Consider the following 8,433-nt stretch of genomic DNA (forward strand, 5'->3'; position numbering starts at 1 on the left):
GCCGGATGAATGTAAAAACAAAGAATTACCAAATTTTTTTTAACCTTATTTTTGTTTTTAAGAAAAATAAGAGCCACATATGAGAATATTCATTTAAAATTTTGATAGAACAGTAGCAGCATAATGTCCTCATAAGTGGAAATCAGGCCCTTGTAGAGCAAAATTGAGTATTTTGATCTAAATGAGGTCCTGGAGGTTAAATCAAACACCAGTTTAACAGATACAAATCAAGATAAACCCAGACAGCACCTAAAAGGTATGCAAAATATGTTTTTTTAATTGAATTAAAATTATAAGACATCTGTGTGAATGTGCGAATGAATGTGAGTGTGAATGGTTGTCTGTCCCTGTGTGTTGGCCCTGCGACAGACTGGCGACCTGTCCAGGGTGTACCCCGCCTCTCGCCCTATGACAGCTGGGATAGGCTCCAGCGCCCCCCGCGACCCTGAAAAGGATAAGCGGAAGCGAATGGATGGATGGATGGATCTTTCACTCATATAAGTTTACACCACATATGCATGACTCTACAGCTTTCATGAACCATATGAAATAAAATATCAAATAACAAAGCTTTATATATACAGCTTTCTCATTTGGCTTGTCTCTACCTCCAAGTGTCCCCATTTACACTTTTACTGCCAAGCATCTGCACATTATTCTTTTCACTAAAACTGCATTTGCTTGATTTGTGCTTCTGAGATTTGCAGTTATCTCTTTACATCTAGCTGACCTCTTTTTGTTGAACTAAGCCAGAAGCTTGAACCCTTTCCTCAGCTCCCCTCCTTGTGTCACCATCCCTCCCACCTACAATACTACAAGAAGAACCATGAGGATTTCTGGTAGCAGACATGTCAAAATATGAAACATCCTTGTTTCAGAGCCACATTTTAAAGCGATGTTACTTTAGTATACTGCCACTTTTAAATACAGACGGAGCAGTTATTTGCAGTGTCCTGCTCCCACCAGGATGTGTACATTTCACCTGTGTGTCTTGTGTGTCACAAGGGAAAAGACTTCCGTAGTGAGCAGTGCAGGAAGCCCGACTAGACTTGGCTCAAATGCATAAATCAGCATCATTAATATTCCATTAAATTTTCATATATTTAATGAAAACATAATTTAAGAGCTAGGTCTGATCTACTTCCTTTTTACATGTTTAAGCTGGTGTTTGGCAAAAATGGAGGATCATCCACAAAGTCTTCCTCAATGTTTTTCTATTGCTGAGTTAAAAAGACAATTACAAGACTTAAAATTTTACTTTACACATTCTCGTATCCAAAGAAATTGACATACATTCCTTAGCAGATCTTTTTAGGTAAATACAACAATAAATATGACATGTTAACAAAAATCCAAAATGCAGAAGAAATGCGTGAAAAACTAAGTACATGATTACTGCTTTTACAAGAATTAAGAGTGTGCGCATAGCATGATCTTATGATCATAGAGAATTAAGTGTTGATGTCCATTAGTATACAAAGGGTTATAAATCCATTTGTAAACAATTTAAAGTTCAACATTTTGCAGTAGGAATGATTATCTAAAAGTTGAAAAAACACTTAAGACAGTTGCCAGTCTTCCCAGGAACGAATATCCCAATAAATTCACCCCAAGTACAAAGTGTACAATGTTCAGAGAAACTGCAAAAACTGCAAAAAAAACCCAAACAAAAAACCTCTCAGACTCTACAGGGAGTGCAGAATTATTAGGCAAGTTGTATTTTTGAGGAATAATTTTATTATTGAACAACAACCATGTTCTCAATGAACCCAAAAAACTCATTAATATCAAAGCTGAATGTTTTTGGAAGTAGTTTTTAATTTGTTTTTAGTTTTAGCTATTTTAGGGGGATATCTGTGTGTGCAGGTGACTATTACTGTGCATAATTATTAGGCAACTTAACAAAAAACAAATATATACCCATTTCAATTATTTATTTTTACCAGTGACACCAATATAACATTTCCACATTCACAAATATACATTTCTGACATTCAAAAACAAAACAAAAACAAATCAGCGACCAATATAGCCACCTTTCTTTGCAAGGACACTCAAAAGCCTGCCATCCATGGATTCTGTCAGTGTTTTGATCTGTTCACCATCAACATTGCGTGCAGCAGCAACCACAGCCTCCCAGACACTGTTCAGAGAGGTGTACTGTTTTCCCTCCTTGTAAATCTCACATTTGATGATGGACCACAGGTTCTCAATGGGGTTCAGATCAGGTGAACAAGGTGGCCATGTCATTAGTTTTTCTTCTTTTATACCCTTTCTTGCCAGCCACACTGTGGAGTACTTGGACGCGTGTGATGGAGCATTGTCCTGCATGAAAATCATGTTTTTCTTGAAGGATGCAGACTTCTTCCTGTATCACTGCTTGAAGAAGGTGTCTTCCAGAAACTGGCAGTAGGACTGGGAGTTGAGCTTGACTCCATCCTCAACCCGAAAAGGCCCCACAAGCTCATCTTTGATGATACCAGCCCAAACCAGTACTCCACCTCCACCTTGCTGGCGTCTGAGTCGGACTGGAGCTCTCTGCCCTTTACCAATCCGGCCACGGGCCCATCCATCTGGCCCATCAAGACTCACTCTCATTTCATCAGTCCATAAAACCTTAGAAAAACCAGTCTTGAGATATTTCTTGGCTCAGTCTTGACGTTTCAGCTTGTGTGTCTTGTTCAGTGGTGGTCGTCTTTCAGTCTTTCTTACCTTGGCCATGTCTCTGAGTATTGCACTCCTTGTGCTTTTGGGCACTCCAGTGATGTTGCAGCTCTGAAATATGGCCAAACTGGTGGCAAGTGGCATCTTGGCAGCTGCACGCTTGACTTTTCTCAGTTCATGGGCAGTTATTTTGCGCCTTGGTTTTTCCACACGCTTCTTGCGACCCTGTTGACTATTTTGAATGAAACGCTTGATTGTTCGATGATCACGCTTCAGAAGCTTTGCAATTTTGAGACTGCTGCATCCCTCTGCAAGATATCTCACTATTTTTGACTTTTCTGAGCCTGTCAAGTCCTTCTTTTGATCCATTTTGCCAAAGGAAAGGATGTTGCCTAATAATTATGCATACCTGATATAGGGTGTTGATGTCATTAGACCACACCCCTTCTCATTACAGAGATGCACATCACCTAATATGCTTAATTGGTAGTAGGCTTTCGAGCCTATACAGCTTGGAGTAAGACAACATGCATGAAGAGGATGATGTGGACAAAATACTCATTTGCCTAATAATTCTGCTCTCCCTGTATACTCAGATTCTATAGTTAGCATGTTAAAGTTAATGGCAGTACATTAGAAAAAGGCTGTGTCAGTACAGCTTGGGCTTGCAAAGATGCATCTGAACAAATAACGTCAAGACTTCTGGAACAATGTGCTTTGGACAGACCAGACCAAGGTGGAGATGTTTGGTCAGAATGCACAGCACCACGTTTGGAGAAAACTAAAAACGTCATATCACCATATACATCTCATATCAACCGTAAAGTGGTGGAAGGATGATAATTTGGGCTTGTTTTAGGCACCTTGCGGTCACTGAGTCAACCATAAATTCCTCTGTATACTAAAACATTCTAGAGTCAGATGAGAGGCCATCTGTCCCACAGCTAAAGCTTGGTCCAAACTGGATCATGACACAGGACAATGATCCCAAACATAGCAGCAAAGCATTGAGGCAAGTGATGCAGTCAAAATTCAGATCTCAGCCTGACTGAGGTGACTGATAGGCTTCATCTACACCTATCCTAACTATTTTTAAGGAAGTCTGGATTGTTTTAAATCCTGAGGTTATCCTGGATATAGTTTTGACTGTTGTTTGTGATTAAGGTCAGTGGGTTGTGTTGTTCCTGTGTATATTGTTTTTCGATTTTGTTATGATGTGCACATCTCTGTGGTAGAGCTGTAATGCCATCTGGTGGGTCTGGAGTCTGTTTTTGTGACAGCATTTATTGTGTTATATGTTAGATATCCAGCTTTTCTTTTGTATGTTGTATGTTTTCTCTCCCAAATTTAGTGATGGCTTTTTGGGTGTGTTGCATTACAAACAGTCTGACCTGTTGTCTTTAAGGGATACCCATAAACCTGAGGGTGTTGTTATTTTACAGTGGTTTGTCTCACTTTAGTTTTCTGAGTGGGTAATTAGTAGTAGAACTCTAATTTTTATTGCATAATTGCGGCTGCCTTTTATAGTTCTATTTAATTTCCTCAGAGAAACGTTCAAATAGGTGCTAAATAGCATAGCTTTTGAACTTTTTTAACATTGACCATTATGTGTTGGTGGTGGTGAAGAGGTTGGTTAAAATACCTGCCTTATTGTAGAGTCCAGATGATGCATGCAGATCTTTCTTCTATATTAGAGAATAAAAATAATTATTTGTGAATTCATACACTCATCACATCTCGTTTAAGTACTCTGGTCTAATTGGACCTATTAAATGGCCAAGCACATGAGATAAACTGTATCGGTTTGCTAATTGATTACTGCTATATATCGCAGAGAGAGCTTCAAAGTAGGAGAAGCTGCTAGTTTTAAAGGTACATTCCCATTGAAGAGTTGTTTATTTAATATCTTCAGTTTTCTTAACATAGAAATTCTTGGATAAATAAACATTGCTGTAGTTTGTTTTACAGACACACGTCAGTCTCAGTTATGCACTTGCCAAGGCTCATGACTGCATCTTGCACAACTGTGACGCAATCATAATAAAATCTGTCTACAGACAGACAAAAATCTAAACACCCGCCAAAGTACTCAAAACAGCCTTTGTGGCAGTCTCTGCTAGAGTATGTAATCCCAGGACCACAGTTTGGAGCGATGACACATACACAGACACACAAACTCAGAGTTGCAGAGCGAAAGCACAACCATCTAATCTGCCATTGAAGCAGTTAGACTGAATCAACACCGGCTTCGTGTTCAAAGCCTTCATCACAAGCAGCTCTTTGCCTCTCAGCTCTGTGTCCTCCAGGTGAGGTTAGGTGTCAGGAGCTGCTTAAAGACAAACCTGTCCATAACAAAGGTTAATAGTAACGTCATGTCACGCAAGATGCCTTTTTGCGATCTGCTGCGGAAGAAGATGAACAAATGCGAATACGAAGAATGGATTACGTGAAATAATTTGAGCACATCCTCTTTTCCTCCTGGGGTGTGGCAGTGCCAGGTAGGTTTTCCCACAGATTTTTCACAGTTCCCTCCTCCATTTTCATGCTGAGTTTTCAATCACAGGACAAAAAGCATTTGCTTTTGCTTTGGCTTTATTTTCTGAGAAAAATATTCTCCAAATGTTCTCCAAATTCCTCTCTAACTGTTATCGCTCACAAATTTACTTGGAACAAGACATGAGGTGGCACACGTTTCATTTCATGTACCCAGTGAGTGGTTTCAGTAGGTGATGATAGCTCATTGTGGTAGTTAGAAGGGAAAAATTGTGTTTTTATGTCTGTCTTGATTGAATTGATGAGACATATGATGAAGAGCAATAAATTAAAAAAGGCTTAACAGCTAACCTCAATGGACTGAGATAGGCCTATGTTAGGAAATGTTGTACAAAAACCTATTTATATTGCTTTAAATCATTGAGAATAGAAAAACAGCATCGTATTAGTCAAAAATCAGGTCACAAAACTCTTTTTAAAACTTACAAGCTTTCTCTTTGTCCCTTTTTATTTCATCTACCAGATGTGCTGATATTTTTGCATACCCACAACTGATGCAAATCACACTGACAGTTCATTGTGCAGTTTTGGAAAATATCTTCACAGCTCCAAAATAATGATTGCTGCTCACCCTGTGAACTTTGCTAGTGCTTATGGCAGGCAAAAATAATCCACATTAATACTTTGGTCCACCACATGGGTCTAAATGCCAATTAATTAACTATTAAAATGAGCTAGAATATTGAATTATTCTCTATAATAATATGAAATCAGAGGTTTTAATATTTAATTTGTTATTATCTGTATGATTAAGGGTGGGTCAACCAGTAAAGACTGCTGTGGGACACTGAAGCACAGAGATTAGCCTGTAAAATACTGACAACACAATAAGCTCATAAATGGTAAAACAAGCAAATAATCATAATTTTTAAAAAGTCGACAAGAAAGCAAAGAAAAGCTACCTTGTTGTCAACGAGCATCATATGCACAGTATGTTACAAAGACAAAAATAATGAGGAATAGTTTTACACTTATTTTGTTTGATTGGGCTCAGTTGAATGGACCTCTGAGTTTACTATCACCATGCCGTTTCCATCTATCAGGCAATCCCTCCCCCATGTATGCTTGAAAGGAAGTAACGGGTGATCTGGCATCAGAATACAACGATCCTCATAAAGACTTAAGATAATAACATAATCCATATTATTGATCTTATTGAGCAACATGTATGAATGTTATAAAACCTTTTTCTTCCATTTTACTTACTTACTATTTGGCACATTAATAAATTGTTTCAATAGCTACAGCTCTGTTTCTGAAAAAAAGAAGACATTTTGTAAAATGTAAATAATAAACAAATCAACCAAAAGCTGTTTTTAAATGGAAAAACATTAAATAAGGTGTTGATACTGAGACTATGAAAGTTTGCATCAGTGGACACAGTGAGGGTGTGGTGTACCATTAATTATAAATAGTGCATACAATTTTTTGAGCAACATATGCTGTCATCTATTAAAAGTGTGGTAAAATGGTCTGCAGTCCAGATGGGTCACCCAGTGAAAACATCTGGAATGTTATAACATGGAAAAGAGAAGTTAGTCCCACAGCTATTAAACAACTAAGATAAATATAAATCAAACGCTTGGAATTTGTTGCTAAAAGAGTTGATGCAACACAACATGCCACTGTTCAAACTTTTAAAAATGAGTTTCTAGCATCATGGATCCATCCATACATTTTTGTTAATGTTTAACCATTGGGCACGGAGAAAGGAGGGATTCTCTCAGATATCATAGGGAGTAAAGCAGGACACACCTCGGAGAGGTCTTGAATCCTGTAAAGGTTTGACATTTTTTAAAGTGATTTAAAATGTGCTGCATTATGTTTTTATTTAGTTTGCACAGAAATGAAAGCTGTCTTTGTCTACATCTTGCCTCTTCATCTGTTATTGAGACAGCACTAATACTTTAAATGAATGTCACACAGGACAAAAATTGCATCTTTGATCAAATTTGTCCAAAATATTAATATAAAATATTAATAAAAGAAGCTCAAGAAAACTGAGAACCAATAAAAATGTTGTTTATTTAGTTTTCAGATGGTTCATTTACAGTGGAATACAGATTATGTTAATATAACAACACACATTTTAGCAGTACTTAAAGTGCTATCTGCTAATCAAGCTATGAGTCTTACACAGTAATGTGTCTCTGTGTTGCAATAGCTATGCAATGTCCATGTAATTATCAGTGTTGTAATAACTCAGTTCAAATATATGCTATTTGGTTGTTATTTTGAAAGAAATCATGTTAAATTAAAATGGATGACTCCTTCTTCAATTATTTACCTAATTATGACTGACTCGCAGCATTGTGTTTCCATTATTTATGAACTTTGTGGACGATGTATTGTTTTATTATGATGTGAAGGTCGTCCAACAGAAATCAGAGTAAAGGAAGTATCCAAACATCTATCTATATATATTAGATTTATATTACTTTCCCCCAAATATACTAAATATATAATTATTAATTATTTTACACAGGACGTATACATGGTGGTTTGTCAAATAAATAAATAAATAAATACATAAATAAATAAGTAAATGCACAGCTACAGAAGCCAAGTTAAAAATTTAGTTGAATGCCAAAGCATGGATTCAGAGATGATGGTGTGTGAAACCCCAGCAGACAAGATGGGATTATATCATAATAAATTCTTAGCAATCACCTTTTTTTCTGCTGAGATTATAGCATTATTGTCCTAATAATTATATTTAATAATTTCTTTATAAATATAATAAATACCACTTAAATTTTAAAGGTCATATTATTATTGTTGTTATTATTATTATTCGTAATAGTAGTAGTAGCATTATTATTAATCCATTCAGAAGTTGGTCACTTTGCGGTATAGTTTCTTTTGTAAACCCGTAGATAAAAAGGGAGTGTAAAAGTGAGTAAAACAGTCTCATAAGTATGTTGTATTTTCTTTTGTTTGAATAAATAACATGAAACGATATTTTTCTTTTAATTTATTTTGCAATTCTCTCGTTTCAAGAGCTAATCACGCTTCTGAGAAACGGTCTACTTTTTCATCTGCTTGCTGGGCGCATCCATTTTCCCGTAGGGGTGGCCCACATCACCCTATTTAGTGAGCGATACGATATTTAACATTTTCTTGTTGTGAGGAAATTTAAACACTAGTTTAGTGAAGTCGTGTCTTGGTGCGATGTTTGCCGACTGGGGAGCCGTGACAGACCACAGCAGGTCGTGT

The sequence above is a fragment of the Astatotilapia calliptera genome, chromosome 6 (genome assembly GCF_964374335.1).
Source record: "Astatotilapia calliptera chromosome 6, fAstCal68.1, whole genome shotgun sequence".
Classification (NCBI taxonomy): domain Eukaryota; kingdom Metazoa; phylum Chordata; class Actinopteri; order Cichliformes; family Cichlidae; genus Astatotilapia; species Astatotilapia calliptera.